General features: G+C 36.1%; 1 long non-coding RNA gene across 1 annotated transcript; it reads left to right on the top strand.

Moving 5' to 3' along the window:
- Positions 1-9755: 9755 nt before the first annotated feature.
- On the top strand, positions 9756-10696 carry LOC142166590 (uncharacterized). The gene is made up of 3 exons (XR_012696999.1): positions 9756-9869; positions 9950-10008; positions 10455-10696. It is a non-coding gene; the product is annotated as an uncharacterized LOC142166590 (long non-coding RNA).
- Positions 10697-11557: the final 861 nt, after the last annotated feature.

Genomic DNA, 11557 nt, shown 5'->3' with positions numbered 1-11557 from the left:
TGTGTTGCGCGCCGCAACAATTGTTGATACAAAGTGTTCATAGATTGGGTACAAGTCTCTTATTGTTTTGCTGTGAGATCTAAGCTATTCTTATGCTGTTACTTTGGATTTACTGTTGACATTGATATACCCCGCAGCATTGTAACGACCCGACTTGTCATTTTAAGAATTAACGCCTCGTTCAACGACTTAAGATCTCGACCAGCTTCGTAATATGTATTATGACTCGCATGTGAGGTCGAGTTTGGTTTTCGGAAGATTCAGAGTTAAATATAAAGAATATTTTGAGGCTTAAGTTGGAAAAAGTCAACCGGATGTTGACTTATGTGTTAGAGGGTTCAGATGTGAGTTCTGATGGTTCGGTTAGCTTCGGGAGGTGATTTGTAACTTAGGAGAGTGATCGGAAGTGGTTTTGGAGGTACGGTATAGAAATAGGCTTGAATTTGCGAAGTTAGTATTTTGGCGAATTCCGGTTGATAGGTGAGATTTTGATCTGACGGTCGGAATGGAATTCCGAGAGTTTCTATAGATTTGTTATGTCATTTTGGACTTGTCTGCAAAACTTGAGGTCATTCGGACTAGTTTTCATGTGTTTCGGCATCGGTTGTGAAATTTGAAAATTAAATAAGTTCTTAGGCTTGAATCCATGCATAATTGGTGATTTTGATGATATGTGATGTGATTTGAGGCCTCGACTAAGTCCGTGATGTGTTTTCAGACTTGTTGGTGCTTTTGGTTGAGGTCCCGGGGGCCTCGGGTGTGTTTCCGGTGAGTTTTGAGCGAGTATGGACACCCCGGAACTTAGAAAAATGGAGAGGGCAGCAGTGGCGGCGCGGACCGCGCTCCTTCTCGCGCTGGGCACGCGGCCGTGCAGGGGAAGAATCTGCAGGTCACTGGTCCTATTTCGGAACCTCATATCTTTTGATCCACAAGGAATTGTGAGGTGATTCGAAAATGAAAGTTGTAGCCCTTCGTGTCTAGTTTCCAGAAAGGTAAAGATATCGCAATTTAGATATCTGTAGAGAAAGTTATGGCCAAAATACTAAAGTCTATCCCTGCAGAGCAAGGCCTGCGCGACCGCGGACGTTTCTGCGCGGACCCCGCTGATTTTGCGCGGACTGCGGTCATTTTTGTGTGGTCAGCGGTGTCGGAATCCGAGGGGTACCCTATAAATACGAGGTTTTGGGTTTTTATTTGATATTTTGACCTAGAGAGCTCGGATTTTGGCAATTTTTTGAAGGTTTTTCAAGAAATTGGTCGGGGTAAGTGATTCTAACTCAGATTTGGTTAGAGTACATGAATCTATCATTGAATCCATCATTTAATTCGTGATTTGAGATGGAATTTGGGAAGAAAATTGTGAAACCTTTCAAAAATGTAAAATGATGATTTGAAGGACCAAATGGTATCGGAATTGGATAATTTTGGTATGGTTGGACTCGTGGTTGAATGGGTGTTCATATTTTGCTACTTTCGTCGGATTCTGAGACGTGGGCCCCTCGGGCAATTTTGAGTTAAATTTCGGATTTTAATGGAAAATGTAGAAATTCATATGTAATTAATTCTTATAATTTTTATTGACTGAATCGAATTGTTTATGACTAGATTTGAGAATTTCGGACACGAATTCACGAGGCAAAGGCTTGAGTTGGCCGTGGAAGTTCGAGGTAAGTGTTTGGTCTACCCTAGCTTGAGGGAATAGGAGTTGAGTATGTTTGCTACTTGTTATGTGATGTGTCCGACGTATAGTCATGGTGACGAGTATCTATACGTTGGGGGTCGAACATGCCCGTGAGTCTTGTACTATAATTGTTGTGACTCCGTTGTAGTTTATTGCGCTTCATGTGTTATTATTATTATTGTTCCCTTGTTGGAATGTTTGTTTTGATAGTATTGTTCCCTTGTTGGGATGTTTGTTTTGATAAGTATTGTTCCCTTGTTGGGATGGTTGTTTTGATAGTATTGTTCCCTTGCCGGGAAAGTTAATGAAGTAATTGTGGTTCTTGAACTTCGAGGAGCAATGACTCAAGTTATAATACGAATTGTGAAAGTTTATGAGATAATTGCATACTTTGGAGCATTGGCTCAAGTGTTAGAGTGAGTTATGAAATAAAAGTGAAAGAAAGAGAAAGAGGGATCAATTGTTCTATTGCCGGAAAATTTATATTATTAATGTTGTCCCCTTGTCGGGATCTAAATTGTTTACTTATTGTTCCCTTGCCGGGATTCCTATTTTAGCCTTGTCTATTTCCTCGCCCATTGTTTGTGATTGTTGCTTGGGTAAGGAAGAGTGATAAAGCACGAAGGGTGATGCCGTGTATTATTGTTTGTGAGGAAAGAGTGTAAAGCACGAAGGGTCATTCCGTGTCATGATATAAATGTTAATGCACGAAGGGTCATTTCGTGCCATGATATAAATGTTAATGCACGAAGGGTCATTCCGTGCCATGATATAAATGTTAATGCACGAAGGATCATTCCGTGCCATCATTATGTGAGGTAAAGCACGAAGGAAAATGCCGTGTACTTTATATGATTGATTTGGTGAGAACGAGAGTAAAAGCAAGAAGGATGATGCCGTGCAACTGTTGTTTTCCTACTCACTGTTGATGTGTTTACTTGTTATTAACAATTCAAGTGTATTAACTAGTTAGGTCCATTTACTGTTGTGACCCATTGTGTTCGAATCCTTAGTGTTTACGATACCTCGCCTTATTTATTTGTTTGTGTTCAAAACTCCAAATTTCAAAAAAATTGTCACATTTTTAACTCAATTGATTTCTCGCATTAAAGGTACTAATTCATTCGATATTGTATAGTAATTGAAAAGGGTATTTTCTTTATCAAATGATTTCTGAAATAAATAAATAATAACGTCATCTTTTCTTGTTGATTTCCTAATTGCGTTGGGAGATGTACTCTACTTTATGTTAAGTGAATGAGGCTCCTTGAACATTCTTAATTGTATTGGGTTATGGAACCTATGAGCTGAGTAACATGAGAATATTGTTGTACAATGTGAGACAGAAATATGTGGGCACAAGGTGCCGGGGAAAATATTATGGTTTTATTTAATGGCACGTGAGCTGTCCGTGCGGTTGTGACATAAATGTGGGCACGAGGTGCTGTGAAATTTCGAAAGTGGGCTGAGACCTATATTATTTATGATTGTGATATGAGGTGTCACAAGGTGACCTTTACTCGGAAGAATTATATTCGAAAGATGCTTATATGAAAGATATCTATTTGAAGAAAATATATTCAAAATATATTTATTGAAAAACATATTATCTTAGAGATTATTACTTGAAGGATTTATAAGCGAAAGATTTATATTTGAAGGACTTGATTAATTGATTGCACTTGTATTTGTTATTTGTTGAGAAGTAATTTTGGTGTTCTTGTTGCCAGCTATTTATATCATTGGTTGATCATCATTGCCATTATTATTATTTGCTTCATATTATTTTGTACGCTATAAACTGCACAGGTTTATGTGAGTGTCTGGTCCTAGCCTTATCACTACTTTGCCGGGGTAGGCTAGACACTTACCAGCACATGGGGTCGGTTGTGCTGATACTACACTTCTGTACATTTTTATGTATAGATACATGCCTTTGATCGACGGTAAATACTCGTTGCGGTGGAGACTTTAAGGTAAACCTGCTATAGCATTCGCAGTCCTCAGAGTCACCTTCAATTGTACTTATTTCCATTTGTTCCCTTTGCTTCGGAACAGTGATGTAATCATATTGTATAACTACTCTTAGAAAGGCTTGTGACTTGTACTACCGGTTTTGGGAATTGTATTTTGTTCAGAGTAATTTAATTTAAAGTTAGTGAATACCCATATTATTACAGTAAATGTTAGGCTTACCTAGTTTAGAAACTAGGTGCCATCACGACTTCTTTGGAGGGATTTTTGGGTCGTGACAAGTTGGTATCAGAGCTCTAGGTTCATAGGTGCTTTATTTCTGTTTTATTTTCCGCTGTATATTATATAACTGCACAGGTTATTTGGTAGTCTGGTCCTAGCCTCGTCACTACTTTGCCAAGGTTAGGCTAGGCACTTACCAGCACATGGGGTCGGTTGTGCTGATGCTACACTATGCACATAGTGCAGATTCCGGAGCAGCTCTTGGACCATAGCATATGGGTGGCTACCTTCAGTCCATGCGGAGATCCAAGGTAGACCTGCAGGCGTCCGCAGGCCCTGGCGTCTCCTCTATCCTTTATTTCCTGCTTCATATCTTTGATTCAGAAACAGTGCATCTTTTATTTTTAGACTTTGTATTTAGCACTCTTAGACCGTCTATGGTACCGTGACACCGGGTTTGGGTGATTAAGGCTTAAACGGTTGTATTAGATTCATATTTCAGATATTTCACTATATTTCTTCCGCATTATTATTGAAATTTCCGTTGTTTACACGTTATTACTATACAGATGCTAAAAGGTATAAAAATGGATAAAGGTAATCTGTTCAATAACTAGCTTGCCTAGCTCACATCAGTAGGCGCCATCATGACTCCCGAGGGGGGAAATCCGGGTCGTGACAGCTTATGAATATATTGCTTTCTCAATTTTGCTACCCCTTTCTATATATGTATGTTGACACAAATTTGTATAGATCTAATATTCCATGGATATTGTCGGTTTAATTCCTTCTCCCCTTTCTTCTACTATTCTTCTAACTTTATATTTACTTTGTTCACATTTTTCTTATATCACTACTAGAAATCCGGTAAAAAGCGACCACAAAAAGCGACCAAAGTTGGTCGCTTATAGGCCTAAAAGTGACCAAACATGCCTGGTCGCAATATTGCTGGTCCCTTTATTTTAGGGACCAAAATTGGTCGCTAATTAGCGACCAACTTTGGTCTCTAAGGTAAAAGGACCAAATATTCCGGGTAAAGACTATAGCGACCAACTTTGGTCGCTTTATTATTTTAATAATATAATTTTGACGACCAAAGTTGGTTTCTAAATGTAAAATACGTTATTTATTTATTTATTATTAATCATAAAAAGGTGACCAACTTTGGTCTCTAATCCAAATATTATATTTTAAAATCTGGAAAATAGATATCAAGATTGGTCGCTTTTTTATTTTTTTTTATTTTTTTTTTTAAAATAAGCGACCATAGTTGGTCGCTAACTTCAAGAAATAATTTTTTTTTAATTATAAGTGGCCAACTTTGGTCGCTATATTTCCAGAAATTATTTTTTTTAAATAGAATAGCGACCAAAGTTGGTCGCTTTTGAGAAATCTGGGTTAAATAGCGACCAAGGTTGGTCGTTATTGCCTAGAAAATTATTTTTTTTTAAGGGAAAAGCGGCCAATTAGCGACCAAAGTTGGTCGCTTTTCTTGGTATATTTTTTCCAAAAAATGCCTGTTTTGGCAGCTACACCACCTGCCAGATTACCAAAAATCCTAAACATGCATTTTATGCCAACAACAACAACAACAACAATAAACAACAACAACAACAACAACAATAAAAAGCAACAAAGTATAACGTTCAATAGAACTAACACATTAAGCTAACAAAACTAAGTTAACGCTTATTACAAGCCCATTCGAAAACTGGTTGTATTGTCTAGTTCAAAGTATATAAAGTACTCAAGGAGTGTTCTTTCAGCATCCTCATCCGAAAGTTGGATTGCCTCGCCCGACTCATTAGGTGGCTGACTGCATATGAATTCCCCCACATCAGCTGTGAAGCGAACCTATAAGAAAAATTATATTGAATTAGTATTTCAAAATTTATATAAAATTAAATCAAAATACTTAATGAAAAGTAAAAAACTTACATGTATAGTCGAGGCTCGACCCTCGACCCACCTTTCTAGACCAGTCTCTTTCTTCTTCTTTACAATACGATTCTCATTGAATAACTCATCTTACTTCATTGGCATCATAAAGTTGTCTGGTGGCTTTGGTGATTATCCTCGTGGTACTATTACTCGGGATGAACTTAGATACAGAGAGTAACTTGGATACAGTACCCGACAGGGTGTGTCTTTGATCAATTGTTGTTCTCATTAGCGACAATGATGATGAGAAGGCAATGGCATGTGTTTCAAACAGTGATGGTGTAGGTAAGAATTTAACATTTCCTAAGCAGATAAAAGAAAAGGTTATAGAGGAATTCTCTACTTCCTCTTGGAAAATGAAGCAGAGAATTCCTCTATAACCTTTTCTTTTATCCATTTAGGAAATTTTAAATTCCTACCTACACAATCACTGTTTGAAACACATGCCATTGCCTTCTCATCATCATTGTCGCTAATGAGAACAACAATTAAAGGCACACTATGCCAGGTACTGTGTCTAAGTTATTCTTGGTGGAAGTTGCATTGCATGTCTAATAAAGTCATCAACCCCTTCTACAAAATCCTCCCGCAATCCTAAATTTCAATTCATATCCACAAAAGTTCAATTCATATCCTAAAGGCTCAATTCATATCCTAAAAGTTCAATTCATTCACAAAAATTTCAATTCATATCCTAAAAGTTGAATTCATACACAAAAATTTCAATTCATATCCTAAAGGTTCAACTCATATCCACAAAAGTTCAAGTCATATCCTAAAATTTCAATTTATAAACTAAAATTCCAATACATAAACCAAAATTTCCATTCATATCCTAAAGGTTCAACGCATAACCACAAAAGTTCAAGTCATATCCTAAAATTTCAATTTATAAACTAAAATTCCAATACATAAACTAATATCCTAAAGGTTCAATTCATATCCTAAAGGTTCAACTCATATCCATAAAAGCTCAAGTCATATCCTAAAATTTCAATTTATAAACTAAAATTCCAATACATAAACTAATATCCTAAAGGTTCAATTCATATCCTAAAGGTTCAACTCATATCCACAAAAGTTCAAGTCATATCCTAAAATTTCAATTTATAAACTAAAATTCCAATACATAAACAAATATCCTAAAGGTTCAATTCATATCCTAAAGGTTCAACTCATATCCACAAAAGTTCAAGTCATATCCTAAAATTTCAATTTATAAATAAAATTCCAATACATAAACTAATATCCTAAAGGTTTAATTCATATCCTAAAGGTTCAACTCATATCCACAAAAGTTCAAGTCATATCCTAAAATTTCAATTTATAAACAAAAATTCTAATACATAAATTAAAAGTCCAATTCATATCCTAAAGATTCAATTCGTATCCTAAAGGTTCAACTCATATCCACAAAAGTTCAAGTCATATCCTAAAATTCCAATTTATAAACTAAAATTCAAATACATAAACTAAAAGTCCAATTCATATCCTAAAGGTTCAATTCGTATCCTAAAGGTTCAACTCATATCCATAAAAGTTCAAGTCATATCCTAAAATTTCAATTTATAAACTAAAATTCCAATACATGAACTAAAAGTCCAATTCATATCCTAAATGTTCAATTCATATCCTAAAGGTTCAACTCATATCCACAAAAGTTCAAATCATATCCTAAAATTTCAATTTATAAACTAAAATTCCAATACATAAACTAATATCCTAAAGGTTCAATTCATATCCTAAAGGTTTAACTCATATCCACAAAAGTTCAAGTCATATCCTAAAATTTTAATTTATAAACTAAAATTCCAATATATAAACTAAAAGTCCAATTCATATCCTAAATGTCCAATTCATATCCTAAAGGTTCAATTTATATCCACAAAAGTTCAAGTCATATCCTAAAATTTCAATTTATAAACTAAAATTCCAATACATAAACTAAAAGTCCAATTCATATCCTAAATGTTCAATTCATATCCTAAAGGTTCAACTCATATCCACAAAAGTTCAAGTCATATCCTAAAATTTTAATTTATAAATTAAAATTCCAATACATAAATTCATATCCTAAAGGTTCAATTCATATCCTAAAGGTTCAACTCATATCCACAAAAGTTCAAGTCATATCCTAAAATTTTAATTTATAAACTAAAATTCCAATACATAAACTAAAAGTCCAATTCATATCCTAAATGTTCAATTCATATCCTAAAGGTTCAACTCATATCTACAAAAGTTCAAGTCATATCCTAAAATTTCAAATATAAACTAAAATTTCAATACATAAACTAAAAGTCCAACTCATATCCTAAAGGTTCAATTCATATCCTAAAGGTTCAACTCATATCCATAAAAGTTTAATTCATATCCTAAAATTTTAATTTATAAACTAAATTTCCAATACGTAAACCAAAAATTTCAATTTATATCTTAAAGGTTCAATTCATATCCTAAAGGTTCAACTCATATCCACAAAAGTTCAAGTCATATCCTAAAATTTTAATTTATAAACTAAAATTCCAATACATAATCCTAAAGGTGCAACTCTTAGGGTTTCTTCTCTTCAAACAATTTCTTCCCCAAATTAGTAGGTAAAACTAAATATTTTGGACTAAATGTATTAATAAGAACCCTAAAAAATGCAAATAATATATAACTTTGAACCCTAATATGGTTGAGCTAACTTTGAACCCTAACATGGAAAAATTAAACCCTAATATGGAGAAATTAACTTTGAACCCTAACATGGTTGAACAAATAATATATAACTTTGAACCCTAACATGGATAAATTAAACAAAATCACTGTATTTCGAAAAAAACAAAGAAAGGAGAAAGAAACCTACCTTGGAAATGGAGGTCGCCGGCAGTGGAGCTGCTACCGTCAGTGGTCGTCAGTGGCGTGGGTGGTGCCGCTACTACTGGGAGTCGGAGGGGGGGTTTGAGTGTGAGAGAGAAAAGAGAGATTTTGGGGAATTTTTTTGAAAGAATGGGAGGGTGTAACGACCCGAACCGTCGTTTCCTGTATTTACATCCCGTATTCCCTGTTAAATGCTTATTCATGTTTCAATATGTGTACTTGGTGAATTTGAGTCAATTCGGATCGAGTTTGGTAAGAAATGGGACAATTAGTCTCTTTAAGGAAGAATTAGTTTAGAAAAGTCAACCGGACGTTGACTTGTGAGTTAGAGGGCTCGGAATTGAATTCCGATGATTCAGTTAGTTTCGGGGGATGATTTAAGGCCTAGGAGCGCAATCGGGATTAATTTTGGAGGTCCGGTGAAGAAATTAGCTCATTTAGGCGAAGTTAGTATTTTGGCGATTTCCGGTTGATAGGTGAAATTTTGATCCGACTGTCGGAATGGAGTTCCGAGAATTTCTGTAGCTTCGTTATGCCATTTTAGATATGTGTGCAAAATTTCAAGTCATTCGGACATATTTTGGTCGAGTTTTGATCGAAAGCGCGTTTTGGAAGTTTTAAAGGAATTTAGACTTGAATTCGGAGTAATTCGATAATTTTGGTATTAGTCGAGGTGTTTTGATAATTGGAACAAGTTTGAATAATATTATAAGATATATTGGTATTTTTGGTTGAGGTCCCGAGGACCTCGGGATGATTTCGGATGGCTAACGGGAACTTTTGAAGTTGGAAATTTCATAATAGACGAAAGTTGTAAATGAATGCGCACAAGGCCTCACTTTGAACGATAATATCTCTTGTTATATAAGGATTTGTGTGAGCTACAACCTATTAAATTAAATCCCTTTGAGTCTAGTTTCCAACGCAACAAACCGTTCGTCATTTGGAAGTGTATACAGGATGTTATGACCATTTCACTTGTAAGGTGTCAGAGCGCGCGAAGTCGCGCATTTCGCGCGTCTGAGGCAGAATGCTCAGCAAAACGCGTGAACAAACGCGCGAACAACGCGACTGAAGGTTTTTAAGTACCCCAAGACCGGCCTAGAGAGTTCCCAACTCATTTTTGGGGTTAAGGCTTGCTCTCTCAAGGGGATTTCGTCCCAAACTTCATCCCTATGATCCTAAGGTAAGATTTTTGGAGTATTTTGAGTTGATTACTACTCCCAAACACTTATATTAACATGGATTGATCTTAAAAATCCTTAGATTTTCAAGAAATTCCTTCAAGAACTCAAAGGAGGGTTTTGCAAGATTTCTTCCAAAAGGTAATCCTACACCCTTAGACTCACATATATGGATATATTATGGAAATATGAGTATGAATCAAGTATTACAACTTATTGTATGGTGGTTGGAAGCCATAAATTCCCAATTTAAATACATGAACATGGTAGGGATTTAAAGGTGTTTATTTGATGGAATTTTTGTTGGTTTGGGTGTGAATGGTTGATCACACATATGATGTTAGGAGTATAAATTGTTAAAGAATAATAGTGTGATGAATTGTTGGTTAATGGTGATAGTTGGAGGAACCAATCCTATAGTTAAGAGGTGTAAATATTTATGCCTACAAGATGTTTGATAATATGCCTAAATGGCATAATTTATGGGATCATTATAGTATCATTAAGGGGCGAAATTCAGATATGTATAGTTAAAACCCCGTCTTTTAGAAATCGAACTTCATCGAGGTTTGTGTGATTTTTGGCAGATTCGTCACACGAGGAGGCCAATTAGAGAGGCAAGGGCATAGCGAGCTAGAGGTGAGTAATAGATGTAAATGCTGTTCTGAGGGTTTGAAACCCCGGACTTTCACATCGTAACGCTATATTGAGGCGTGACACGCACTCCATGGCGAGTGCGGGGTCGGATACTATTGGGGATTGTGACTTGGTCCATCCCGTGTGATGTTTATACTATACTGGTGATTGATACATATACTTCATTGATATTACGGGGCTTGATGCCATGTTTGGGGCCTTGGGCCGATTTGTAGAATCCTTCGGGAATTAATATTACTGCTTAGCATGATTTGCATATCATTTAATTTCAGTCTAAGGTTTTAATTACTGTTTTGCAAACTCAGCCGTAATTCTAAGTGTTGAAAACTCAAATGACATTTTAAATGTATTTCGGGCTGGAAACTTCTGCTTTGTAAATGCCCAAGGGGCTTATTATATTATTTTCTGGACTGATTATAAAGTGACTTGAAACAGTGATAACAATGACACTGTGTGATATACTTGAAACAGTGGTAACAATGACACTGTGTGATATACTTGAAATAGTGGTAACAATGACACTGGATGATATACTTGAACAGTGGTAACAATGGCACTGTATGATATAAATTGGTCAGGTAACAATGGCTGACCGGTCAGGTAACAATGACTGACCAAGATATTGCGCTTGGGCTGTAGGAGCCCCTCCGGAGTCTGTACACACCCCCAGTGAGCGCCGTCGACGATAAATAAATAGGGATGGCTCGGGCTGCACGCCGCAGTGGGTACGGGAATGTACCATCATATGCATTGCATTGTATTCATGTATTTGTATCTATACTGTTGTTTAGCTGCTCAGTTCCATATGTTGCTGCATATTTGGATTTTAGCTTACTTTGTGTATTTACTGGGTTTTCTTATCTTCGGACTGTAGTTACTTTTATTACTCACTGAGTCGTAGTACTCACATTACTCCCTGCACCATGTGTGCAGATACAGGCAGAGCTGAGTTCGCTCCTGAGCGTTGATTCTTTTCAGACCAGGCGGTGACTAGGAGTAACGAGGTAGATGTTGACGTCCGCAGCCCCGTTTT

The sequence above is a fragment of the Nicotiana tabacum genome, chromosome 11 (genome assembly GCF_000715075.1).
Source record: "Nicotiana tabacum cultivar K326 chromosome 11, ASM71507v2, whole genome shotgun sequence".
Classification (NCBI taxonomy): Eukaryota; Viridiplantae; Streptophyta; class Magnoliopsida; order Solanales; family Solanaceae; genus Nicotiana; species Nicotiana tabacum.
The sequence above is the reverse complement of the archived record's forward strand: the minus strand, read 5'-3'. Positions and strand labels throughout refer to the sequence as shown.